The sequence below is a fragment of the Corvus hawaiiensis genome, chromosome Z (genome assembly GCF_020740725.1).
Source record: "Corvus hawaiiensis isolate bCorHaw1 chromosome Z, bCorHaw1.pri.cur, whole genome shotgun sequence".
Classification (NCBI taxonomy): domain Eukaryota; kingdom Metazoa; phylum Chordata; class Aves; order Passeriformes; family Corvidae; genus Corvus; species Corvus hawaiiensis.
The window spans coordinates 6,409,671-6,437,358 of record NC_063255.1 but is presented as its reverse complement, the minus strand read 5'-3'; the positions used below and the strand labels follow the sequence as shown (position 1 = coordinate 6,437,358).

General features: G+C 40.8%; 1 long non-coding RNA gene across 2 annotated transcripts in view; it reads left to right on the top strand.

Annotated features, from left to right (window-relative positions):
- The window catches only part of LOC125319959, a 55,468-nt gene extending 28,713 nt beyond the window's left edge, over positions 1-26,755 (top strand). For both annotated transcript variants that reach the window (XR_007200943.1, XR_007200944.1), the window contains 2 exons: positions 23,284-23,462; positions 25,283-26,755. This is a non-coding gene — a long non-coding RNA (uncharacterized LOC125319959). The remainder of the gene's footprint in view (positions 1-23,283; positions 23,463-25,282) is intronic.
- Positions 26,756-27,688: the final 933 nt, after the last annotated feature.

Below are 27,688 nucleotides of genomic sequence, written 5' to 3'. Positions count from 1 at the left end.
ATCCAACAGAGGAAGGCTGAGGGAGAGCCCAGACCCAGCCTCTGAGAGGGGAAACACATCTGTCTTTTATCTATTCAGACAGTTGTGACTGGGTTTTTGTCTTGTTCCAATATCCTAGATCCAAGCTCCTGGAGTACCAGAGTGCAGCAGCTGCTCCCATGCAGCCTGTGAGCAGCCCACTCCCTCTGCCACAGCACTGCCCTTCCCTTTGAAGCTGGGTGGGAAGCATGTCACAGCAATAACCTGCTTGTGGATACTCTTTGATCTCCTTTGATCTCCAGCTGAAATTCATCCTTGTTGGGGAGGCTTTTGACAGGCCTTTTGCCTCACAAAGATTCTCACCATGGTCTTGGGCAGGCTCTGTCCCGGTGTCAAAGCATTCTGCCCTGCAGCTGAAGCTAGAAATTCAGGGTTTTAACCTTTCTGTGAAACAACAGATTCAACAGACGAAACCGTAAATTTTATTCATACTTTCTCTTCTAGTTTGAAAAAATAGGATGATTTTAATCACCCAGTTCATTGCTTGGGTCACTTCACTAGACTTCAGGAGAATTCATAATTAACGACTCTGACAGGGCTTTCTTTTTTCAGTTCTTATTTTTCCTTTGATTTTTCTCTATCCCAGACAGCATAATTTACATGATGAACAAATTGTATATTATTCTTTTGATGTGGATCCATGTTGTTTATCAAATTTCTCATAATCTTATACCAGTCTGTCTTGTTATGTTTTTAAATATATTAATCTTCAGCAGAGAAAAAAATGAGGCTTTCTTCCCTGTATCCTGTTATACCCATGGAATCACACTACTGACCTGCCATCAAATCCTGAGAGAGATAAAAAATTCTAATTTCCTTATGAGACAAGCTAGCAAATTGTGGCATGTCTAACTGATATCTCATGGTAGGTTTGCTGATTCCTGTCCCCAGTTATAGTTTGAGTAGTAACTGATATTTAATTGCGCAATAATTTCCTTGTAAAATGCACCACCTTTCTGGAAGTAAAAGCAAAGGTTAATGGTCATGAGAAATACTGTAGAAATGTTTGCATTTAACTAGAAGAAAATTTTGGCTACAGCCACAGCTTTTCAGATCTGTTTGAATTTTTGAGTAATGTCTTTTCACCCACACGTCCTTCCACAGCATTTTGGGTAAGTAATCTCTTTTTTTTTCTAGGATGGGCAAGCTTCTTGTTGTCCTTAGAAATGTGTGTTTCCCTCTCTTTCGACAAAGATATCTACACTTTAGTGACTGGAGATGTTCTGACAGGCATTAGAGGTTTAGTTCATTGTGCACAACAGATCTGAGAGTTTGAACCAGGGTAATGTCATCACATTGCACAGGTGAAAAAAAATCCTGTCATAATATTTTTTGTGCTGGCTTATCTTGGTTCTTCATTAAAAGGCCCTTTTTAGGGTTTCAAACAACAATGGTCTTCCTGCCAAACCAAGTCCAGGAGTGTGGATTAATTATTTCTGCCACATAAACAGGCTGAGTTTTAAACAGGAATGTCCTTGCTACCTTTGTGCAAAGCATGCTGGCCTTGGCAGCCGGTGTGCCTTGCTCAGCTATAGACCAGCTGAAAAAACATGTTGGTGGAGGGGTGTAACCAATACTCAATAAACAATATTAATTCTAGTATTTAAAGGGCTTACAGCTGCTGCAAAATGAAGAAAAATTTTTCCCTTCAGACATTTGACATTTCTAAAGGCCCCCAAATTGGGTAAACATATTTGATTTTCTGGAGCATTTCAGGATGCTCAAATGCTGTCAGGAGCCATTGTAGACATTGAAGTGCTAACTTGGGACTAGGTGTTGCCTTTTTGCCTAACAATAAAGATGGCTTTAGGACTGAGAAAGTATTTGATAACTTCTTTGCATAAGGAAAGGTGAAATACTATTTTGTTCTATTTGTGAATGCTTTAGAGGCTGGACTGTGGTTGAGCCTCCAACATATAATTTACATCCATCAAGCAGCTGTAATGTGTGTGAGCAGTCCCATGTGACATATGTAAGGATTTTCAAATATCCAAGTTTGCTGACCTGCATGGAAATACTTGAACACAACAGACCAGTTAGGATGCATACCTGTCCTGTGACATCTGTAGGTTAAAGAAATCCATTTGTTTTACAAAGTTCTTTGGGTCTCTATATGACTATATGTCTGTATGGCTTTTCTATAGTACTTCTCCTGATGCTCCTTGAATCTTGTAACATCTTGATTGAAATGGCTCTCACGGTAATTTTCTTATATTACAACTATTCTTAAAAAATTTGTTTTGAAATGTTTATTATGTTTGGGGGAAACAATATATTTATTTGTACAACATTTTAAGGTTTTTTTTTTTTGTTTGTAGTAGAAAGGTGCATTCCTTGAAATAGAGGTAAATGTTTATCACAAAGCTAACATTTTCTTTCTTGGTAATATTTTACTATTTTTATCTTTGAATATTACCATACAGATTTTGTGCCATCCAGATGATTCTATCTAAAAATGCCTTAACTGCCAAAGTAGTTGTTTTGTTTGTCCCTTTTGGCAAGTCGTAATACCCAAACCCAAAAAGTTTCCACAAACAAGAGTTTTGATCTCTGAAAAATCAGTCAGAGCTCCAGAATGAGGGTTGATTTTTCCTGGCGGTGTCTATGAGTTTGTGAAGGGATAATCTTCACTGACTTTTACCTATTTTTTACTTGAAGGTATTCTGTGGAAGCTGAAAGGAAAATAAAAGCCATAAAGCCACTTACCTGGTCCCTTATATTTATAATGTTCTAATCCTGCCACATCCTAAAAACCCACAGACATTTAATTTGATCCTTTTTAAAAACACTTATTTGTCGAACCTGTTTTGTTACCTTCAGTAACAAAGCTTTTTGCAGTCAGCGTGCTAGATTTTAAAATTCTTCAAGATTCTGCTTACTTTGAAATGCTTTGCTCTAATGTTCATCCAGTTGTTTTGGCTTTGTTTCATGGCAATTTTGGTCTTCCTGGGGCTCAAAAGGTACTTGTGACATCTGTGGAGGCCTAAGCAAAGGCAAGGACAGAGAAGGTAGTCAGAAGACACTGTCCTTCTTCTTTGTTCTTCTTTCTAGCAGAACGAGGGGTGCAGGATGGAGCTACCTCTCAAGGGAAGCCTGCAGGGACCTGCCTCTTTGTGCTTCCTCTACACTGCCACATCTCAAGCTTGCCTTCTCAGGGGCACCATGTGCTTCCCCTCACAGCTGACAAGAGTTGCAGAAGAAATGCAAAGTAAGGCTCTTGCATGGCACTGGTTCAAAAATAACATCTTTTATTGGAATACCGTAATTACTGGCACTTTGTCAGGAAATGTTACCTTTGAAAATCTTCCTGTCACTTCTTCCATCAAAGTACCTTCTTCCACAGTAGGTATGGAGATATGATATATGAATACAATTTCTTCCAGACAAAACCCAGCCATTTTTCATGGTTGCCTGGACTCAACCATGTTTCTTTTCCCTTGCCTCTCTTGCTGCTGGTAAGTCTGGCGCATTAATCCTCTCTGGTACTGTGCTGAATACTTTAACTCCTGGGGGAAATCAGCTTCTTTGCTTAGAGGAATTCTTGGGCTCAGGGAATTAGTGCTTTGAGCTGCCCAGCCACTCTTTATGTGTACAATGGATAAAACAAAAATGATCCAGAGCAGATTCAGTTCAGGGAAGATGAAAAGTTGTTACCTGTCATTCATTCCCCACTTGGGTGAAGTCAACAGTATGGTGACCCAAGCATTGGGACCCAGTTCAGAGTTACCTTGTGGTCTTGGGCCCTGGCTCTCTGCTGTGGTTTTTCCTTACTTTAAAATAGGCAAATAATCCTCTCTTGTAAAGCCTCAGAGGGCATTTAGAGGACTAAAAAGGTATTGTGTGTGCATAGTTGGAGATTGGATACACAGAGGTGCACAAGCAGCTGGTAGCATGGGATCTATTGCAAAAACTAAGAAAAGGAAGAAAAGGAGTGTTTGTTATCTAGGTGTTTAAAAAAACAAAGAGGCCCTAAAATTGATATGGAAGTACTGTCAAGGCAATGACTTGTGCAGCCAGCCAGTCCTTGGGGCAGGGTGTCCGTGCTGCCTGCTGGAGGCAATGGGAGCCATCAAGGTAGCTCTAGGTGAAACCATGGTATAAAAACCTGCAACATGGTGCTGAGTTATCCAGGGGCCCAGAAGAACAAGTGGTCTTGTACTGGAATTAAAGAGGCAGAGATATCCAGAACCAGCCTGAAGATCTGGCTTTGGACTATGAGATTAGAAAGGCTACCAGCCTTGGAGGTAGGTGCCACCCTCCTCTCCTGAGCAAAAAATTTTGTTCTGTAGCAGGTAGGGTTGCTGATGGTAGGATGGGATGCCTCCTCCACTACTTCTCCAGCAGATGATTTGAAACTTTACACTGGAGCTTTTATGACATGTTTTAGGCTAACTTGTGTGCTGAGCCTTAAGTGCCCTTCTGGTCACTGAAAATTAGGCTGGATAAAGAGTAAGCTAGCTCCCTGAGCCCTTATTAGTGTTAGTTTTAGTATCTCCAAAGTAATTAATATTCATATGCCAACAGAGGAGCTGGAGTTGTTTTCTCAACTTGGACACAGAAGCCTTGTGTGTAGTGCCTGGAGCATCTAAACCATCTGTGTCTGGGGCCCAAATCTGACCTAGTGTCAGTGGCACAACTGTACCATGACACACTGTATGTTGTATGTTATGTTATGTATGTTGTATGTTATGCACTTAGACTTGACTTCACATGGGAGAAAATGGCAATTCATAAGGAAGTCTTTGTTTAAAGAACCTTCCCCTTCTTGCTGATGAAGCCAGGAGATTGCACAGTCACCACAGGCACTGGGACAAGGACTGAGCCTCTGTGCCTTTGTTTTGCTTAGGAGAACTCTTGAAGCTCAAGGCATGGCCACCAGCTGTGAGGCTAGCCAGAATTTCCTTGGCTATGCAACATGCTGATTACTTGCCTGCTTCCGCACAGAGCTTATGTGGTACAGAGGACTTTGTCCAAGCCTTCTACGTCAAAAGGGAATTAAATTCAATGCAAATACAGGTTGCATAGTTGAGCCCTTAAGCCTGCAACAAACTCTGCAGTTTAATCTGCTGCTGCTGTAGACAAGCTATCCTTGTTAAATAGTTTAAATTTATCTGGTAGAGTCCTTGAGAGATTATTTTTGGGACACACTGTGTTTACTGATCTCCACTAATCATGTTATCTATTAATTCTGCTGTTCAAGAGCACATGCCTAGACCTTGTACTTTGTTGCTAATTTGTCTCTCTCCTATTTGAAGCAGAGACCCAAGGAAATTAGAAAATTACAGTGACTGTTTCTACCAGGTCACTTCATTAGTACTTTGAGCAGTAGATCAGATCTGCACAGAGAGGCTGAATTCTGGCTGACCTTTTCTCTGCTCTGAGTTTACAAACGTGAGAAGGAAGTTTGTTTACTGCAGATGTGCAGTTTTCTGGATGCACTAACAAATGTCTGCAGTCCCGCAGTGAGTTCTTCCCTCACTCTGATGCTCAGAAGTGCTGTGTTGTTGGGTGAAGATGCTCAAACTATGGCAGTGGGCAGCACAGCTCTCCCTGCACTTTGTCCCCTGCTGTAGCCCCCTTATGCAAAAGTGGTCTTACAGGAGAAGCCTCAAAACATCCAATTTCCCTTCCCCTTCCCCTTCCCCTTTCCTCTCCTTCCTTTCTTCTTTTTTTTTTTTTTTTTTTTAAGCTTTTTACCTTAGGAGGGAACCAAGGCAGCCACAATGTGAAGGAGTGGCCTGGGAAGCAGATGAGAATGCTGTATGCATTATATAACCAGGTGTGGTTTTCTTTCAGGCACTGCTGGGGAATGAGCCCCTGCTTCTGCCAGTATTTAGGTGCTATAAACTATCCCTGTGATGGAAAGGGTGTTTTCTTCAACCCTTCTGCTCTGGGAGACAGTGCTAGGTGCCAGGGCAGTGCAAGCAAGGGCAGAGTTTGGAGATTAGTTAGTAATGAGGATTTAGTTATGAACTGACAAACCGTCATGGAACAGATACACAGCTGCTGTGGTCATGCTGCTGCTGCTCCAGCTTGTGTGGTATGACTTGTCCTTGGAAAATCCACCATGCAGTGTTACATATGCACATACATACTGTTTGGGAAGTTTAACACGGCATGCAGTCCCTGTTTAAACTTCCTAGTCAAACCTAAGTTTGAAATCCCAGCCGGACCATCCCAGACCTTATGAAAAAATATTCTGGTTTACTGCACACCTTGGAAAATAGTAGTATTACAGTAAAACTACCTCAAACTCCTCTGTAAGGCCTATATCCCACTTTTTTTTTTAGCAGTACAATAACAGCAGAAATATGCAGGTAGAAAGGGAAGAGGGGGAAGAGTATATGAGGGGAAAATACTACCACAGAAATTATTTATGCGGATCCATACTGTTGGCAGCTCTTCTCTGAGTTCTCTGGTGGGCTGTGGAAATAAAACAATCTGATTTTTAGACACGATGCTCAAGTATGGATACAGATGTCCTATGTTGTTAGGGCACCAAGGGATAAGGAACTCTCTGGCATGATGTAAAGTAGCATTCTGAGCAGGGCACTCTTGGGAGGGTGAGAACTGCTGTCAGGAAAACTTCAGTCTGTTTTCTGCTTGTCCTGGGGAAATTATCTTGGTGCAAGTAGAAGTAAGGCAAATAAAAACCTGTCTAACTGTTAATTCTATTATTGGATAATAATACTTCAAATTCTCTTTTTATTATAGCTGAGGAAGTTTCCCTTTCACAAGTGGTGGAAACCAAAGGCATTTTCTGTTTGCAATCATAAAGTTTTGTTTTCTTTATGTAGCCTCTTGTAAAATGCTTTTCTAAGAGTGTTTAAGTTAAATGCAAAATTAAGAAGTGGCATTAAGCAAATGCCTTTGAACAAAATAGAAAAAATATAATCCACAGCTCCTTAGTGGCTGGTGTATTCTTATGCAAAAACTTTGAATGTATCTCTTCCCCTTCCAGTTCTTTTATTTCTGTACTATTCAACTCCCTGCATATGATTGTAACACTTTCAACAGAACACTTTCCATGGACAGACCTTGATGATTGAAGAGTATTGTGCTTAATAGTGAGCTATGTAAGTGTGAATAGGTGCTATTTTATCTGAAGAGAGAAGTCTTTCTTTCCTCTAGAAGATCTGCCCAGCAAAAGACAGAGCTTCAATGGGCTTAATATTCAATTTCCATCATGGAGGAAGTAATCAAATGGGCTGATGAAATGGGACTCCAAATGAACTTTGCAAAAATAACTAAGCAAGCAAAAAAGTTAGTAGATGAGTTTAAAGTAGATATATATGAGGCCATGAATCTGGGAAAAAACAATCTTACCATGTCTACATGATGCTTAACTTGGAAAGAGGTTTGGAGTCACTGTTGAGGGCTTTCTTCAAGTAACTTTCCATATGAAACAGCAGCAGCTAACAACAAAATGTTAGTCAGCATTAGTGGGGTGATAAGAAGAAGGTAAAAGGGACTCTTTTGTTTGGTGTGTGCACAATTTAAGTTCTGTGTGCAATTCCATTCTCCACACTGCAACAACAACCTAGAAGGCAGCAATCAAGATCAGTGTCTTTTAAGGAGATATTAAAATACAGGACATTAAAGAGACTCCTCATCTTGGAGCGGAAGAAGCTGGAGTGCTACGCCTGAAGCCTACAAAATCAGAAGGGAGGTGGACAGGCCTAATGCAGAACTAGAGTCTCAAGTACTGGGACTTGTCAGTCCCAGTCACTGAAGTTGGTCAGAGATCAGTTTAAATCTGAGAGCAAACACTCCGCTGTGTGAGTAGTGAACTTCTGAATTTGGTCTTGCAGGAGATTGTAGAAGCAGATGCCATCAGCATATTCAAATATACATTAGACAATTTAATGGGTAATAGGGATGGAAACAGTTAACTTAAAGGTCTAAGGGACACAAAAAGGGACATGTATCCTCTAACAACCCTGACACAGCATCTGAGGGTGCGGGAGGAAGGTTCAGGAGAATGAAGCCAGAAGAGTAGCAGGCTTGTGTGACTGGTGTCTCCTATCATGCTGCTGGAGACAGAGCATGGGGCTGGATGTTCTCTGACCTCTCCGTTCATACCCAGCTGTTCTGCTGGCCAGTGTCCAGTTCAAGACAACAACCGCAGCCAGTGCTCGCAAAAGGGCAGTAAGGGATAAAGAACTAGGACCTCACACAGCTGACAAACACAGACTGGTTCTGAACCTGCTTTGCCCTTTGAAAGAACCTCATTGTCACTTACTGCTTTGGCCCAGTGCCAGGCTGAGCAGGGAGGAGGTGTATGACCAGTGCAATGTCTGGGTGTCTTATGGATATCTAAAGTAAGTGATGTATAGTCGAGCTAGGCCAATTTAAAATTATCCTTGTGTACAAAGATGATGAACTTAGTTTAAGTAAGTTTTAGGTTTAATAAATGAGGGTAAACGAGATATAAAAGCTTGCCTCCTCTCTTCATAGGAAACAAGGCAGTCACAAGGATTAGATTACTACATATTGAATTAATATATATTTTTATTAGAAATCTCCTGAATTATCTTTTAACAAAACCCTATTTTTCTTTACACAGGAAATACTTTTTTCTGTTGCTGAAGGCTACACTTGATGCTTCCATCTTTTAGTGGAAATGTTTATGTTTTCAAGAAAATTATTTTTTTCTCTTCTGAGAACCTGTGTTTTGTGTTGGAAATTTTAAGGAAAGACTTTGGCAGAAGTTTTTGGGTTTGACTGTCGAGGTCATGCTCTGTTTTGAAGTGGTTGTTTCCCCTCTGACAAGCCAAAGCTGAGGACATTTGTTACCAGGACAGATCTGTTGTGCCACCAAGAAACCTTGAGGGGAGCACTGCAGTGCTGGGTACCTATGGCAAGGCTTCCTCTCCTGCCTGCCCATGGGTTGGGGCTGAGAGCTGATGTGCTAAAAGGACTCCATGTGTGCATAGGCAGCTCCCCCTCAATCCTTAAATACAGCTATTTAATGAAGTAGTCTTCAAGTGGCAGTTTTCAGTCAAATGTTGTTTTGTATATGGAATGAAATGAAAGAAAATTAAAAACAAAGTAAAACACAACAAGACCTCACAAAAAATGTCCCAGAAAACTTGGCAGCTCTACTTATTCTGTAATCTACTGTAGCTACCCAGATGACCTAAGAACTCATCAGTGAAGAAGGAGGCAGTGGATTTGATTCAAATGTATCACTTTTGGAGAATGACTAAGTGGGAAAAACAAGATGATGTTCCATCACTGGCCACAGCATCCACTGAAGAACCTTTTCTATCAAAAACTATATTCAGTGCACACACTCATTGACTCACAGGAGTGATTTGTTGCAAAGGTCTGTGAGTGATAGAGTTCAGCTTCCAGCTCAGACTGACACTGATCTTGCCGTAATCAAACCTCTCCTGATGGGAGAGAGTTTATAAAGTCCTTGCCAGGGGTTCGAGAGACAAACAGGACTCTCAGCCTTCGCTGCTTCTTGATAGTTGTTTATTAAATCTTACCAGAGAAACAGTCTCTAGCATGATCCAGACATAGCACAAAGCAGAGAATGCAGGAGAAGGCCAAATTATGAAGATTTCATGGCCTTTTTAAAGGTAAATCAACCAATGGTTACTAAAACGTACATTATTTTTACTTTTCTGCCAATTATCTAATAACACAGCCAGGAACTGCGGAATTCTTTGTCCAATCATCCCAAACTACTTTTACTGTGGAATATGGAGTGGAAGAAGAGGATAAGGTTTGGAGAATAACAAAAATCCTCCATTTTGATTTTTTTTGCTTTTATCTATTTACTACATTAACAAACCCAAAACCTCTAAATTTTTCCCCCTGTGACAATCTTACATAGTAGTCTATCACCTAATTTACACTAGTGTAGTTTCTAGTTCTTCTCTAATAGTAGGCAGTTTGTCCAAAAGCTGTGTTGTTCAGAGGGGTGAAACTCCTCAAAACAGGCAGAGAAATATTCTCTGCACTCTGGGTTCCCAGACAGACCACCTTGCCTTTTGGCATGAACAGGTGTGCTCTTTTCTTCTAGTCATAAACTGTACCTCAAGTTTAAAAGATGCAGACTGACAGGACATTTAATCAAAACCATACGTTAAAAGAAATACTCTCATGATTATTTGCGCAACTTTTTTTTACTCTGAATTATGGTGAGCCTGGAATAAGTTCTCTTCCAGTTTCTACATTTGCACCTCACTCCAAAAGATTCTGCAATGCCTTTGCTGCTGTAATACCTCTCCTGCTGTAATACCTCTCCTGCTATAACAACTCTTTAAAATCACATCAGCAGCTACCTGTCACTTCAACAAGCCCTGGATTCTGCAACCTTGTCAGGAGTGTGTGTGTTGGAATAGAAAATCCGTTTTTTTTTCCTTACGTGTCTGACCTTTTATCAAACAGTATTCAAAACTTTGATAATCAGAAGCAGAATAGCAAGAATTGGCTGCTATTGCATCATAAGTATTCTCCACATTCATGGAGTTTCTGGTGTTTGCAGCAACCTCCTCTACCTTGTTTCTCACTGCTCATTCCAAGAATATCTGGTACATGTCAATGAAGAAATAACTTTCCGTTTTTTAAAGAACAAAATTGGATATATACATATATGCATTTTTTGCATATAACAAACGTACCTTCCTTTTGGATTTTTGGCTAATTCTCCTTTAGTCTTCTTAAAATAACACATCTATAAAAGTTTTGAAAACAAACCCCATCCATCCTGGCAACTATGTCTTGTCTCCTTCCTTGATTATGCCCACTATTACTTTTCTCTTCAAAAAGAAACACAGATGACAAAATTCTCCAGGCACTCCCTGCTATTCTCTCTGACTGTGATTCCCTGAACAAACAAGATTTCTCATGGGTAGTTTGCAAGGAAGAGGAGGACAAGTGACAGAAGGGAAGAATTTGGTGAGTTTTTAATTGAAATTATCGGCATGATCTCACCACAGCTGGAAGAGCAATTTGTCATAGAGACAGCAGTGCAGGCGTCTGCTGAGAAAGTGTACCTAGTAACAAGGGCACTGAAACCTCTGCAGTTGGTTGAGGCCACCATGAGCTCTGCCTGGGCAGAGCTGTGGCTCTCATGGCAGCTGGGATGTCTGCAGGAAGGGTCACTGGACATGAGACTTCCCAGACCTCTGTGATCCAAGAAAGAATAAATTCAGACTATTTTAGTTTCCAGACAAGGTCACAAAGGTGCTCCCAGGGCTGAGCCACCTTCCCTATGAGGGCAGGCTGAGAGAGCTGGGATAGTTCAGCCTGGAGAAAAGAAGGCCCCAGGGAGACCGTACCTAAAGAGGAACTACAGAAAAGATGGGGAGGCACTCTTTATCCACGACTGTGGTGATATGGCGTGCGGTAATGGTTTTAAACAGAAATAGGGTAGATTTAGATTAAGTAGTAAGAAGAAATTCTTTACTGTGAGGGTGGTGAGGCACTGACACAGGTTGCCTGGTGAAGCTGCTGATGCCCCATCCCTGGCAGTGTCAAGGCCAGGTTGTGTGTGGCTTTGAGCAATGTGGTGCGTGGCAGGGGGTTTGGGACTAGATGATTTTTTAGGATCCCTCCAACTCAAGCCATTCTATGGTTCTATGATTAATAAAAGGCCTTTTTTTAGCATTTAAGTCTTGTCCAATACAAGTTGCTGATAAAATACTTTTCTTTTTTATATAAGCTAAATAGTGATTTTTATGGTTGATTGCCTATGGTAATTCTACTTCAGAAAAACTTTTCTCCAAAGTCCTATTATTTAAACAGGGCTGAGATCAAAGCCTCTTTCTGTAGCTCACAGAGCACTTTTTTTTTTCTTTGTTGTTGAAGGAATAAGCCTATTTGAGTGAGATTTTAAAAAAGCTATTTTCTATTTTGTTTGATAGAGTACCCTGTGCTTCTAGAAATTCAGAAGAAAAATACCTTGTGTAAAAGGACTTTAACTTGGAATTTTTTTGATTCTGATAATGGCTTCATTGCCTTTTAAATTCTTTTTCTTCAGTACTTAAAAAAATGAGCAAAAAGTTAGAAGAAAAACTTGTAAAGAATCTTTTAATCTGGAGGCCAATGTACAGAGAAGGAAGAGAAACTGTGTATCAATAGTGAGACCTAGTGACTGAGGAGAGGTGAAACCAGTACTAAATACAGGGCTACAGCTTGATAGATCCTCACTAGATAAAGAGGAGTGGGGTGAGGTTTCTTTTTATTTTCCTGTTTTTTTCCCATTTTGGGGTGGAGAATAAGAGCAGCCACCTGTAAGCAATTTTTTTCAGCACCTGTCCTTTTTTTTCCCCTTTCACAAATTTTTGCTGTCAAAAAAAGTAGAATTAATCTAGCCATTGGAAGAACGGCAGTAAATTTCTGTTCTTTCGTATTTTCAAATGACAATTTAGAGATGTTACACATAACTGTTAGACTACATGGTGTGCAAAATTTACCATTAATGGTAAAAATTCTTTCTGCATTGACTCTCATTGAAATGTTGATCTCAGTAGAGGAATGAGAGGAATCAGGAGGAACATTGGCTTTAGAAGTTGTGGATCTGCAGTAAGGAACAAGGCTGTGGTTTCACAGCAGTTTGGGGAGTGGTAGGAGTTCACTATTTGTGTGCACTAACCTGTGTGCTTCAGAGCACCTGACAGCCAGACCGGTCTGCAACAGACCAACATCCTTGTCATTGCTTTAGAAAGTGTGGATAACACAGTCTGTGCTGCCTGTTTGCTCCCCTGGGATCGTGCCTGACCTGGCAAGGTGTCTGGGGAAAAAGTTCCCCCTCTAGATGCTTTGGAATAGGTTTGTGTCCGCAAAAGTGAGTTTGCACCAATTCAGCAACATGTGGCTGTGGTTTGGTTTAGAGATGTGATTACAGATGATGGTCTATATAGACACCAGAGGTGCCTATATGGGGCTTCCATGTCCATGACTGTAGTGGGAGCTGTTGATATGGAAGTACTGCGCAGGGTGAAAGGCCTCCTGTGGGGCTGCTGATGTCAGGGAGGCTCCCTAGATTGTGCTCTGGATGCCAGGGGCTGCCACCACCTGGGGTGGTGCTGCTGGGGTTTCCTGGGTTAAAAAAGGGCTGCAGTGGTGTGGCAGAGCCGTGGGGGCAGAGCACGGGCTGTCCTTGTAGACCAACCCTTGCGTGGCTGTGAACAGCTGGCAGAGGCTGCATGCACCCTCAGTGCAGAGGACGGGAGCATTAAAGAACACAAAACTGTTTTGTTTGGGGATTGGCAGAGGAGTGGCCTGTATGGAGCTTGGTCTCCTGAGATAGTACAGGTAGAGTGAGTTTTAAAATTAATCTGCTCTTGTCTCATGAAGTAATTGCATCTGTGAAGGTGTGTTCAGATCCTTATCTGGCTTATTGGATCAACAAAAAAATTGTCTGGTGCTGTGTATTGTACTAGATAGCTTTTTGCATAGGAATTGCGTCTCACAGAAAAGTACTGGTACTAACTGCAGATTTTTCAGAAGTAGTGCAACTGATTATGGCCTAAATATTAGTAAACCTTACTCCATACATGCAATAAAAAACCCAATATGGATTAATGTCAACTTCTATAATTCTTTCCTGTTTTTACCATGCAATGCTTAAAATGTTTTGGATGTAATAATTGTGTGGTTCCAGTAGTGGGTGAGGTACCTGGGTAGCTGTAGTAACATCTTTGCTTAACATGATACACTAGACCTAAACTTTCTTACAGTTTTACCTTTGTCTGTGGTTAGTAACACAATGAACAGAAAATGAATCTAAATATTGCCCTCAGAGAGCCTCTCTTCCGTTGAAGACACTTGGCTTGGGACAATGCTGATGCCAGCCACAAGTCCTAATTTCATCCCAACTTTGTAGCAGCTTTCAGTTTGTAGCTTTAGTAAAGAACTACTCCCATTTACCTGTGGAAAAGATATTTTTCCAATGAACTATGTGCTGAGTTCAAAGTTTGTTTTCCTCAAGAATTTATGCAAACAAACCCCTTATATTCTTTCTTGGTTGGATTGACCTGAAAGCTTGCTCAGGAATGAAAGGTTTGCACAGTCATACCAAGGAATGCTTTTTTCTGTGTTTCTTTGGTGTTTGTACATTTGAACGATGAAGGAAAGTCTTTTCTGACAGACCTGTTGACTGTTTCAAGACCCAATTACCATTAGACTCCCTACTTTGGGATTATAGGTGAGGAAGGAGACAGGATGTCTTCACAGTACTTGCATCATGATTTCTTCATACTGCTACTTTCAACTGCATAAATAATTGTGGTCCATTAGGAGCATGTCTCCCTGTGAGAACCATGGACACGCAAAGAGAGGGTAATAAAAGGAGTGTATATAGTAAATCCAAACTTGAGATTGAATTTTTGAGAACTTGTTTGTATTCACTTCTCATTTTCACAGCTCAATTAACCACAGTGGAGTCTGTGTTTCAACTGAAAGAGAATCATAATTTGTTGTCACAGTGGAGTTTTTTCCCTTTATTAGTTTGCTCACTTTACAAGGTGCTGAAGAGTCAGCATCTATGAAGAAAATATGGAAATCATGCATGATTTTTCCTTGTCTCTTGTGTGTTGTGCTTTTGGTGTTTTTGTTTTGTTTGGAAAGAATCAGGATGATGTATTCGGGTCATGAAGAGGTAGAAAACTGCCTTAAAATTTATTGGCATGAGGATATCTGAAGAATGTGTGTTGGAAAATTATTCCTCTTTCCTTTGTTTTAAATAAGCTGTTCTGGATAAATTAGGACAAGAAAAATTGGCTTGGATGGGCTTTGCTTGACTGGTGAAAAATACTCTTTGTAGTTGTGAAGAAGTCATGCATCTCTGAGTAAAAATTGAGCAAGTATATACTGGAAGTCTGAGGGAGGACTGACGTTTGAAAAAGACGAGTGTAATGTCCTGTGTAAGTTATTAGTCTATTGTCTTGCCATCCCTTGCAAAGAAAGAAAAGAAGAAATATGGGGATTCAATGATAAAGAGATTAAAGTATAGGGAATGTATTTAATGAAATTCAGTATAATTTTGGAAGAAAGGAATTATTCTCCATTATTTGGTAGAAAGAAAACCTAATTTGACTGTTTCATTAAAATGCATACAAAAACAGTAACAGTATTAGTGCTGTATAACATTCTAACTTAAAATTAACACAGAATAAAAACAAGTGTGACATGAAATAAAAGTTGTCCCAAAAAGGGACACCTCACCAAATGCAATATTTCTACCATGTCCTAGATTATCATGAAACCTTAAACTATTCTGTGTTTTCGTCAGTGATCTAGGCGCAAATATTCTGATGTTGTAAATAACTGTGATTTTATGTTATGAAGTCTGGCAGGGTTTTAATCAATGATGAGGACATTAGAGCTGGAGAGAGGAGTCAGGATGTCTCAGCACAGCAGGCCTGAATACAGACAGTTTGCTAGGACAAACCAGGCAACAAAGGATGTACCTTGAATGAGAAGTCCAAAGTGTTAAGTCTGTAAAAGTTGTAGGGGCCAGTCTCTCCCTTTCCATACCCTGTCACCACAGTTGTGGGCTAAGAGGGGCTGATGCTGTAATCAGGAGTGCAGTAAAGACAAGGAGGGAAGGGAGAAAGGGCACTGACGCTTCAATACAGTATGCACCTCCACAGTCCACCTAAAATGCAGAACAAATTTGAAGACAATGATGACAATGGCTACAAAAGCCATTCGAGGGCTGAAAGGACAGTCTGTCAGTGACCAGCCTAAACCTAGGCAATCTATTTAGCACAAGAGGGCTGAGTAGTACTTGATATAAATTTTTTAAGTCGCTACAATTAATATTTAATTGCCTGTACATTGCATGGTTTTTTTGTGGAAAGCAAATGGCAATAGAGTAAATGAAGAAGAGGAGAACGGACAGTTTCATTCCTTCAAAACAAGACAGTTCATTTTCACAGGAGGTAAGCCTCAGCTAGAAAAGTTATGTTTTAATCAGATGCATGTTGTCGAGTTCAATACAGGATAATTAAATGAAATTTTATGGTTAGTGTTTTATAAATGAGCATTCTAGGTCTTTGGGTGTGGTTTAATAGTCTTCTGTTCTATAAATCTGGAAAAAAGGAAAAGCATGGATAGCACTATTGCATTCTAGCTTCTCCTTGAATGAGGCTGATGTGCTGTGCACAGCAGGCTCTGAATATGTGTGCTACCTTGGCTTTCTTTCAAATACTACAAATATTTGATTACATAAAGCTCATGTAGGAAGAAGACTAAATTTCCTATTCCTTCAAGCCACATAAAAAGTTAACCTCTGATTTATTGTTAACTAAATGGCAATGAAGGCAAGTAAAACACATCCTGAAATGGAAAACACTTGAGCCTGTTGCTTGCTGCCTTATGCTGAAGACTAAGCAAAGATGCCTTGGGGAATTCCCCCTTCCCTTTTGCCAGTGGAAAGCTTCTTCCTCACACATTTAATCTTCCTTGCACTGCCATGCTTCAGAGGTTGCTCTGCATGCTGACATGTCCTGGTTCCTCTCTCCATTTTGCCAGCTGCCTACAGAGAGGTCATGGGCCCCGGGGTCAGCGGGAAGCAAAGACTTCATCAGATGCCTCAGAGCTCATGGGAGGGAGGCAGTCACCAGCAGTGCTCTCCCTTTGCTGTGTGTCCACATTGTCCCAGGAACTAGCTTCCCCAGATGCTTTGCCAGGTAGCCTGGTGATCTGCCTAGGAGAGCTGGAATGAATTGTATAGAGGACACAGGCCTTGTGGGATGAATGCTAAGCTGGTGTTAGCTGTCTGGTCAGGAAATGCAGAGTGAGTATGAAGTGAGGCCATAAGAGGACCAGCAGAAATGGAGTTTGGGAAGTGATGGATGCTTGTGTCTACTGATTACTACAGGAACCCAGCACAGACCACTTCAGGATGGTACTTGAGGCTGAGCTAATTAAGCCTGCTGAGAGAGATGGAGTGCAATGACAGGATGTATTACCTTGGGCTTGGTGTGATGGTGACACGGTTACATTACCCTGTTCAGGCTGGGAGCATGGGCGGAGCTGGCCTGCATCTGCCAGTTTGTGTTGCAAATATCTCCAATCCAAACCCAAGCACAAGTGTGGATACCTGGCCATCCTCACGATGAGAAATTAGCAGCCAGGAGCACTGCTCAGATTGCATTGCTTCCCATGTCCTGGGCCACTATGTCCATGGGAATATGCTTTCAATCCACATTCTGTGGATCAAGGGTTTTATGCCCAAATGACTGGGAGCTTTGGGCAACACTCTATGGCAAAATAAGATGTACCAAATCTTCAAAGTATTCTGTAATCAGGGATTGCTCAAGATTATAGCCTAGCTGATGGGTTGCTAATCTCTGTGTTGCTCTACGTGACCTGTATTCAGCACGGATGGGCACCCACATTAAAGCCTATCTTTCTGGGTGAAATCTGAAGCCTTATCCTGCAGATTCTTAAAACTTGGTAAATGGATTCTTGCATGCTCTTTTGGAAGGACTGTAGGGTCTGCAGGGCTTTTGGCAAAAGCTCCAAAAGATAATGCAGAGATCATGTTTTGTGTCAGGATTGACAGCTGACATCGCTCAATAGAACTTGGTTTCTTTGTATTTTTCTCTCATTTCAGACAGCTGATTTTGTGGTAGAAAGGTCTGGAATAACATACTGAAACCTGTTCTGCCTGTCAGCTGACTCTGTTAGTCTCTGATTGCTATATATCAGAGCTTATAATAGCAGCCGCTCCCACATAAAATTGACTCTGTTTGTGTATTGCCTACCAGAAGGGTACAGTATTTAAACACAATAACATAATTTATTGTAAGGCATAAGGATTCTTTTGCTCTGGCTCTGCATCTCCTCACTTGACATATGATTTCAGTGTACTCATGCTGGTGCAAATAAGACCAGATCTTTAATGTAGAATTATTTGAAATTATGCAGGTTGTTTTTGTATTTGTGCTTCTTGGCTGAGCTTTGCCTTTAGATGTGGGCTCTGTTGCAAATATGAGGCTGTGTCTGCACATGCATTTTTATAACTAGGATGTCTTTGTAATAATGGAAGTCTTAAAATGGCTGAGCACCATGATATCCTCACACATTCTTTTCTAAAGTTGATACCTCTGTGGTGAGATTGCACATTACTGGATACAATTTGTTAGCAAAGCAGGGAAACTTTCTCTGGAAATAATCTCTCCCCAAATATGCCCCGCCACCCACCAAAAAACCCCAACCAAACAAAAACCCCTGGGAAATTCCACAGAAAACTTTCACTTCTGAAAAAAAATAAACCCCAAAATCTCATTTCACCTGATTTTCTTTTCACATTGAAAACATTAAAACAGGAATGCCTAGCTCCATTTCTTCTGGGTAGATCATGATGGGGGTACTCAGATCTCTCAGATCTGGGCAGGTCTCTATAGCTAACATGTGATAATGCACCGCTTGACCCATCTTGCCAAATAGTGCAAGCTGCCACCCTGCATTTCCATGCTAAGGCAATCTACACCAGTTTAGGGCATGAAAATTTTCTCCACCAAATGTTTCAAGGAGAATGGCTATTTTTTTGCTCATTTGTGGGGAGATATGTTATTTTCCAGAGAGCTGCCTGTAAGCTGGTTTGTGAACTGGACAACTGTAACAGATATATCCATTCTCCTGGACAACTGTGATTCTCACAGCCACTGGTTTCAATCTTAAAATGAAACCAGAAAATACTCTCCAAGGAAGAGGTTTTGTGTTCTCATTCTAAAGCACTCTTTGTAAAACCTCACCTAAAAAATTATGTTTTGGTCACAGTAGACTGTGTTTAAAATTTTTGGATAAACATTGCCATGCTATTCCTCTACCTGTGAAGCAGTTTATCCCCACATGTGAACAATTTCAGACTACCAGCATATTTTAGTTATGACATATGAACATATTCAATGATTGATTCTTTCACAGGCATTGACTGACTGACTCAAAATTCAGTTACTGCTAGAAATTAGCAGTGGAAACAGTGGCAAACAAATTACAAATGAGGTCTGTTGGTTACTAGCAATAGCCACCCTTGGCTGAAGCACTGGGTTTGCATATGGTAAAAAGGATGCTCACTCTCATAATGTCATCTGGCAGTATATGTCCTCAGAACGTGCTGTGAATATGGTGCTCAGGCATAATTTTAAGTATGTTTTTTCAAACTTGTCATAAAAAGCTGTTAGAAAGTTGTTTTTAAAAAGAGAGAGAAAGGAGTAATAAGTCACAGTTTGTTGTCTACACCTATATAACAGGGCCTTTATAAATACTGAATTGAAATTCCCCTTCTATGCTTTTGTGTAAAGACATAATTGCAATCAGCAGGAGGGGAAGAGTATTTGCTGTTGCCCTGACATTTAGGGAAGACACATTGGACTAATGATCTAGGGCAGTGTTGGGGCAATTGTAGTACCAGCACCAGAGACTACACTATGGTGTATATAGTGTATTCTGTGTATATAGCAAAAACAGCTTTACAGACAGGAGACCATATGCTCCCTCATATTCCCTGTGGAGAATCAATTACACTGGTTTTATACCAAGTCTTTTGTCATACTTCAAAGTCAAAAGTTGCCAGGAGTCCATAAGATTAAGTAAAATATCAATGTCTTTCTTCTCTAATAGTTGCATAATGTTGGCATCACATATGAGGAATAAGATTTCCCTCCAGTTTGCCATGGCTTTTGCTGGACAAAGTTCTAAGCAGTTAAAAATCCTTAATGAAAAATCAGTTTGTCTGGTAGCAAGTGTGTGGCCAGTGTGTCATCATGAACTACTTGCTTGCATGCTATCTATCAAAGCAAAGACATAAACCTGAAATGGAAATTTTATTCCTTCAAGGGAGGAGGAGGTTAAAAGTCTCAAAAAAAATAGTGTGGTGTAACATTAAAAACCACTTTAAGACTGAGTCACTATAGGCTTTGGGAAATATTAGAGAGAATGTACAAAGTGAAAAGAATATTTTTTTGTCTGAGGGTCTGATGGGTACTTTCAAGTGAGGTTTACTTTTCTTTGGAATTTTATGGGACATTTAAAGAGCAATTGGAGACTGAGGTGCATAAAAGGTTGGGTCTGTCTGTGATCAAGCAACACCAACAGGGGTCAAAGCACTTTTTCTAGAAGTTCTTTCTAGAAGTCTGAAGGTCAGCAGAAAAGGCTTCTGGGAAACCATTAGCATCCCAAGTACCACAAGCCTGGAGTGGAGGATTGTGGCAGGATTTGTTTATCTTTGTTGCAGGCAATGGAAAACATGCCTTACAGACTATTTCTTAGCACTTTGTATGTAAAAAAAAAAACATGAACAGGAATATTAATAGGGCTAGAACTTGGGTTATAGCATTTATATTGTGCTCTACCAGAAGTAACATTGGAATAAAAATTCCTTTTTTGCTCTACAGTTGCTGAAATGCAGGAGCTTGCCAGGTTACTTTGCCTTTGTAGGGCAGCTGAAGGCGTGATGTTGGCCTGTGTCTTTCATGTAACCCATTCTTCCCTGTTTTTCAAGAAATAGTATTTGCTGGCAGTATTTGCTGCCTGTATTTACTGCAGAGTGTTTGTAGGAAGCTCACAACACACTTATTGTTCAATGGCCAAATGATTAGCATAAATATTATGAAAAACACTTTCTCACTTTATGTAGTGATGTGAGATGGTGACATCACTATGATGCCATATCAATATGGAATCAAATCCATGTTAATGTCATACAAATATCATCCTAGTTCTTGTGTACTGCTCTCTTTAATCTAGATATGCTCCTTGGACCTGTTTTGCTTTTATTGTCTACAGCGTATTTCTCTGTGTGTGACCTTCCCCAAAGGAGCTCAGTGAGTCTGTTTCCTCTCTTGTAAAGCTGGAGGCTGCCTACTTCCTCCTTTAGTTCTGACATTTCCCAGCATGTGCTAGCATCCATAATCATGCAAGACAGCGACACAACAGGCAGGGACACTGCAAGACCCGGTGGAGGGATGAAGAAATTACTTCCAGTTCCCCCTGGGTGTGTCTGTGTGTGCAGGATTCACCCTTAGGCACGGATGCTGTCCTAACCTCACACAGTGCACCTGTGTGCCCTTCCAGAGTGTCCCTCGGTGGCAGTGTTCACATCCTGCACACACACAGCAGAACTGGCCTCTACTTTTTCGTAGCAACACATGCTGGCCCACTGAGTTTTGAAAGCCCTTTGCCACGTGGGGAACATGGCAGGGTGATTTGCAGGGCTTTCCAGCCTCCTGGCCCTGGGAAGAGTGTGAGCTCTGGCTTCTGCCTCCTCGATCACAGTGAGTTATTGCAAAGGTTTGAAACTGGTGTCATAACAAATGTTGAGGCTTGGGAAAAAGTCTTGAGGTCAGACCTGAAAGGAGGGATAATGCCCTTTTCCCAAGACTGTCTCTTTCCCACAGGTGCCTTTAGATAACTATATGATGCTGAAACTGATAAGATAATGAAGGTGCTAAAGGCAGGCAGCATATGAGGATAAACCCGGCAGCTGCTCTGTGAAGTGGCTTTGGCTGAAAGCTGTGTCCTGGTGGGGTGAGCTGTACGAGCCATGCTCCAGACCCACCTTTTTGGCACAGAGAAGAGTGTCAGAGTGATTCACTGTATCACAAGTATGTTGTGGCCTGAGAAACACTCTATTAAGCAAAGCTGTTAAAATGTGATCTTGCTTCTTAGGAAAATCAGTTTCCCATATTGAGGGTATATAGTGCAGATACATCAGTCCCAGAGGGCAGGACTCTCAGCAGCCTCACAGGCAGGTGTCTGGGGGGTCCAGGGAATTTGCTGGCAGCCATCTCCTGAGTTTTCTTTGCAATCCCTATCCAAAACATCTGGACATACATAAATAGATATTTTCCATTGGAAAAATGTTCTCCTGGAAGTTTATTATCTATTTATCCATTTTTTTAAACTAAAATAATTGCTTCTAATAAGGGATAGTCAAAAACCCCACAGGTGACTCAGCATTCCTTCAGGAGCAAGCAAATAACTCAGTATTAATTCTTTAAATGTTCTCCACTGCTAATTGGTCTGCATGAGAAGAAAAAGATAATAACGTTTAATTTCCTGAGCAAACATTCACATAACCTAATAGAATATAATAGTAGCACCAAAGGGAGCTGCTATTTAAATTTCAGTCCTGTTGTGCAAGGCCAAATCTCAAGCTGTTTTCTTTTAAGATACCCAGCAGCCAGATGGAAGCTGACTGTATTGAACTGGGAGATTACTTAACCAGAAGTGTAGCTCTGTCTCAAGTTTTGTTTAATGCTGGCAGTAGACTCATAAGAGTTTACGGTTCAATATATAAGCAGGCTTAAATCTCAAGCAACTGATGTTCTTGAGGCTGTGGGAGATTCCTCTAGTGTGTCGCCTTGCAACTGGTTTTCTAGGAGTCATTTTAGTCTGTGGATGAACTCTCATTTTAAATCTTGTCTGTGATTAAAATTAAACATATATTCTTATTTTGTTGAACTGACAAAGACGTAAAAATATTATTACCTTAGGAGTTTTTTGTTTGCATTTTTTTAAATTCAGTGTTATATCCAGAAACATTTCTAATCAAAGTTATTTTTAAAATGAAAAATCAAAACATTTATTGACATTTTCCCTCTCTTAGGGCTGTTTCAGTTGAAGCTAATCAACTAATCATGTCCCTGTCTGCAAACAGTTATAGTTGTACCCAAATCTGCATTTTTGCCAAAAAGATTATTCAACTGAAACATCTTATCCTATGCTGCATGATATAATTCTTCTTTTTTAACTCTTTGAAAGAAAGCAGCACACCAGTGTACGTGGAGAACAGACTGTGAAATATTATTCTGTGTACTTTTGTAGAAGAAATTATTTCCGTGATAATCAAAGATAATTTTTCAGAGCTGTATGGGTCTGATAAAACTAGTATTACATACCCTTGATCTTATTTGTTCAAAGTGTAATTAAATAGAAATGAGTGCATTCATCAAGTACATTGACGGAATTAGGATTTCCAGACAAGGTTTTGAAGATTCCCCATCATTTCCCGCATCTGATCTGTCAGGTGGCCTTATACATATGAAGCGCAGGAATGGGCAGCTCAGCAGGAATGTGTGAGCTGGCTCTGCTGCTGATGTGAACACACAGGAGGAGCACTGGTCTGGCATGCAGGAGGAGGGGAGCACAGGAGCCTCAGGAAAGGCCTTTGGGGGAACAAACTGCAAGAGGGGCACTGCAGAACATGGCTAGACTAGAGGGTTTGTTGCCACCAGAAAACTTGGACTGCTATCCTTTTCTTCTTGTTTTCAGGCAGACCAGCTTACTTTCACCTCTTGAGCAAGTGAGAGACATAGGAAGAAAAAGCTTCCTCAAGATAAGAGCAGGAGCCTATGTTGTACGTGCACTCAGTGGATCAAAACATGAAGCTTTGCTGGCAGCATTTCCTTCTCCATCCACATCGCTGGTATCATCTGCCTGATATTTCCAAGGTGTGTTCTCACCTCCGACATTCAGCTTATCAAGAGGTTAATACTACCTCGTTATCACATCATTTTTGTGACTGCAAGAGGATTTACACACAGACTGAAAAACTGCAAAACAGATAGAGGCGAGGGAGTTACTATAAAAAATAATCCTGCCTCATTTTTTCTCATTTGACTCTTCAGTCATTTTTTCTTAGTTGGTTAGTGTCCAAAGTTACTCTTGAGCTTGGTTTGAGAACTCAGTTTGAGCCCTCAGTATTTTACTTCTTCAAAATTGCTCATGGTTTGATGAGCTCTATTAATGCCTGGGTGATTACAGGAGGAACAGTACTCTGGTGGGAGTTTCAGGAGCACTGAGCAGGGGGATCACCCCTTCCCTCAGTCTGCCAGTGCAGTCCAGCCAGCCTGCACGCTGTGCGGCACTGCCAGCACCCACTGCTGCCCTCCCCAGACTTGCTGAGGGTGCACTGTGTCCCACTGCCCAGGTCACTGGGGAGGTGCTTAGTTCCAGGAGCCTCCTTCTCCTCTGAGAAACGTCACACCTGACTTGTTGCCAGCCAGGCTGTGAATTTTTCCTGAGCATTCCTTAAGTTCCTCAGCCTACCCTATGGGTCACTCAGCCCGTCCTCATTTTCAGATTGTTTGCAAGTGTTCTGGATGTCAAAAGCCTTGAAAATGTCAAGGTATACTTTACTATTGCTAATCCTGACATTTGTTCTTTTATACATTAAAAACACCTAAATATTTAAAAACGCAAACAAAGCTTATTTGGGGGAAAAAAAAGAGTTCAAAATTAAAGACTGTATCAAACTTTTATAGCTTTCTTGCAAGACATTGTTAAGTACTCACTCATAATTCTCAAAGGCTTCAATTAAAATTTTGACATAATAACACTTCTCCGTGGTGGCTAGTTTTGTGTCTGTAATACATAACTTTATTAAACAAGGGATGAAATTATTTTTATCACTATTGGAGTATAACCTAAAGAAAACCAGGGGAGGTGGGGTCCCAGAAGAAAAGGCAGAATTACTGACACTTGCTGTTGATTATTCCTGGTGAAGTTAAAATGCAGAATGAAAGACAAAATGTGAAATGGTATTTTTGATGAAGAAATAAAGCAGGCTTAATGAAACCAAGACAAAATATGAAAAATGTCAATATTAATTATAGAATGTTATGGGTGGCTTTTTTCTTAACAAAATACCACTTGTATGAATATTAAATTCCACTTCAGATAACTGGAAGGGCAAATTTTTCAGGAGTATTTGAGGTAGAAAGCCTGGAGATGATCACAAAAAAAGACCCTTTGTACTTCTGTTACACCAGCTTTTTTTTGGGTCATTTCTAGCCATGTCTGGAACCTTTGGATGTAAGAAACATTTCTTGTACCACCATTCCTGGGCCATCAGCTCAGGCTTCAGTTCAGCAGAGCACATGCCTGCCCCAGAGTCTGTGTTTCTGCTCTGTGAGGCACATGAGTGGTGGCTGGGGAGTGCCTCAGCCCTGGGCTTGCCTTAGTCCTGTAATCAGTAGTGTGATTCTTGGCCGTGCAGAGGGGAAAATCCCATGTCTCTGTTTGGAATGTGGTGTGAGGAAACTGTGAGCAAACGAAACCTTCCTGGCTGCGGGGCACAAGGAACCATGGGGAGACCTCCCTGCTCCTCTCTGTCCTGGTGCAGCCAGACAGCCCAGAGCTTCAGGGTAACACTGTTGTGCTATCAAAGCATGAACTTGTCGGTTATCTCACTGACATATTTTTAAGGTTCAGCCACAGTCAGTTCTGCACACTGTCTGCCTATTAATCTGCTTTGTTTGTGTTTTCACAGACAGGTGACAGAGGCCCTCTGCAAGCAAAAAAGAAGCACTGATTGCTTCAGTCTCTCCCATTGAGCAGTCACATTTTGGCTCAGATTCCTTTTCCTTCCTTAAGACACTGTTGTTTTCGCAGGTTTCTTTTAGTTTGCATTGTACGTTGTTCAGTGTAAGTCTTCTCCATATATATACTTCCATCCCTCTTTCTCTCTCTTCCACCTCTAGACTGCACTGTCAATACAAAACAATATAAATCGACCTACCAGTCAAAATACACATTCCCATCTTTTGGTGAAGCAGAGGATGATCCATGTTTTTTCAAGCTTTACAATTATGGCAAAGCTATTTTGCATAGTGTGTTCAGCATGCTATTTCCACAGGTAACTGCACAGATTTTCTGCTTTACCATGCAACCAAATAAAAACATTGTAAGTACCCCAAAAACAGAGGACATTTATGGAAGTTTGAAGTAGAATCATACCAACTGTATCAGTGTTGGTTTGCCTGCAGAGAGAAATGTTTGAGCAGTGATTAGAGCTATTCTTAGTGCTAGCTCTTATTCAAGCTTGCAGTCAATCAGGTAGAGCTGGGTAAGCACCAGGAACAAGTTCCAGCAGATAACACAGAAACCAGTGGCCACTCTCAGTGTTCCCAGTAGCGCTACTGTTTACTTCATGGCAAAAGAAACAGGGCTGAGTGACAGCTGTCGTTAAACTATTTCCTGACAGTGTGCAGGATAAACTTATTTGGAAACAAACATTTTTTAATCCCTGGCTAAGAAAACTTGACATCTAACCCTGAACATGATATGATTTCTGCAGCAGGTTTTCCTACACGTGTTTCAGCCAGACCTGTTACTGCACATATGGTTGAAAATAGATTCTGGTGGTCTGGATCTGTTTCTCCTTCTTTTTTATTTTTCCCTGGTTTGCTTGTGCCCTCCTCCCCTCTCCCTGTCCACCCCTTGCCTCCAGAGAAGTGTTGTAAACTTACGCATGGAGACAATGGGGTATATCTATCTATCTATCTATCTATCTATCTATCTATCTATCTATCTATATCTCAGTATATTCCATTTTATTCTGGCACTTCTTTTCTGATCCTCAGGGAAATTCTCTGTGTGAAGTCACCAGCCTGAACCTGAGAGATGGTATATTTTTTGGCACTGACCTGGAAGCACCAGGAAGTCTGAGAAAAAAATTCCTCCTCACTGCCTTCCATGTCTAAAACTTTCATTTTCACAGCATGACATCAGGACCGTTGTAAGATTTCACTATGTGGATGAAATAATTTCATTTTTCTTCCCCTCTGGGAGCTGGGCTAAAATACCAAACCAAATAAACAGCTACCTGTAGAAAATAGGGAAAATGCTTCCCTTTACAACAGCCTGTTCACACAGCTTTTAGTGCATAAACCTGTAACAGATAGGAGGTTTTGTTTCAGATACACATTATTGCACCAGTAATGTATGAAAATTTCTTAGTCTACTGAAATATCATAATCGTTCTTTTTCTTTAAGTTTGTAGAATCTTCTTCCTCTGTTAGCATGTTCCTGATGGACTACTTTATTAGCTTATGTTGTTGTTGCCTTGTGCTTGATTGCTTGATAAGAAACACATTTAATGTCTGACTAAATGACAAATTAATTTGCTAATTTTTTTCTAATTTATATTTTAATATATAGTATTAGCGTGAATATTTATTTTATATAAACATATATATTATTATAATATAAATTATGGAAAATATACAGTTCTTATATTTCTAATTTATAAAAAAAATATGTTGGACTGCATTAGACTTGCAAGGGGTAAGTGGAGATGATCATTCAAGAGCAGCACGAAGAAAGGCAGTGTACAGAGAGCTTTTACCCAGTAAGAGCCAGACAGCTGACAGACCATCACCTCTGTGGCACTTGCCTAACAGCATGCTTAGGAATAACCGATTGAATAACCCATTTAGCAGCTGTTGCTTTGGTGCAGAATTGGTCAGACTGACTTTTTCCATCCTGATTATATGTTTGCAAAAATATTCTGGAATCCTTCTCTGCCCTAGATTTGAGTCAAGGTTCAGAGAAAGGGGTGGCTCAGCTACTGTCTGGTGAGTGGGCACATCAGCAGTAAAGCACAGGGCAGGATGTCAGAGGCAGGCCTGAAGGTGATCGTGTGAGTTTGCCTGCATGATGGAGCTGATGTGAGGCAGCACTGGCAGGTCCTGATGTGGAAGGATGGACTGCAGCCCTGGGTGCTTGGGGTTGGGACAGCCAGCAGCCCTCAAAAATTTTAAATAAAATACAGTTTTCTATCTGGAATATGTCCATCATGAGATGTACTTGTGAATGAGTTAAAGTGCTCTCTGCACTTTTGGCCAGGTCATGAAGCACTTCCCGATGCAACAAGGACAGCAGCATTTAAGAGCTT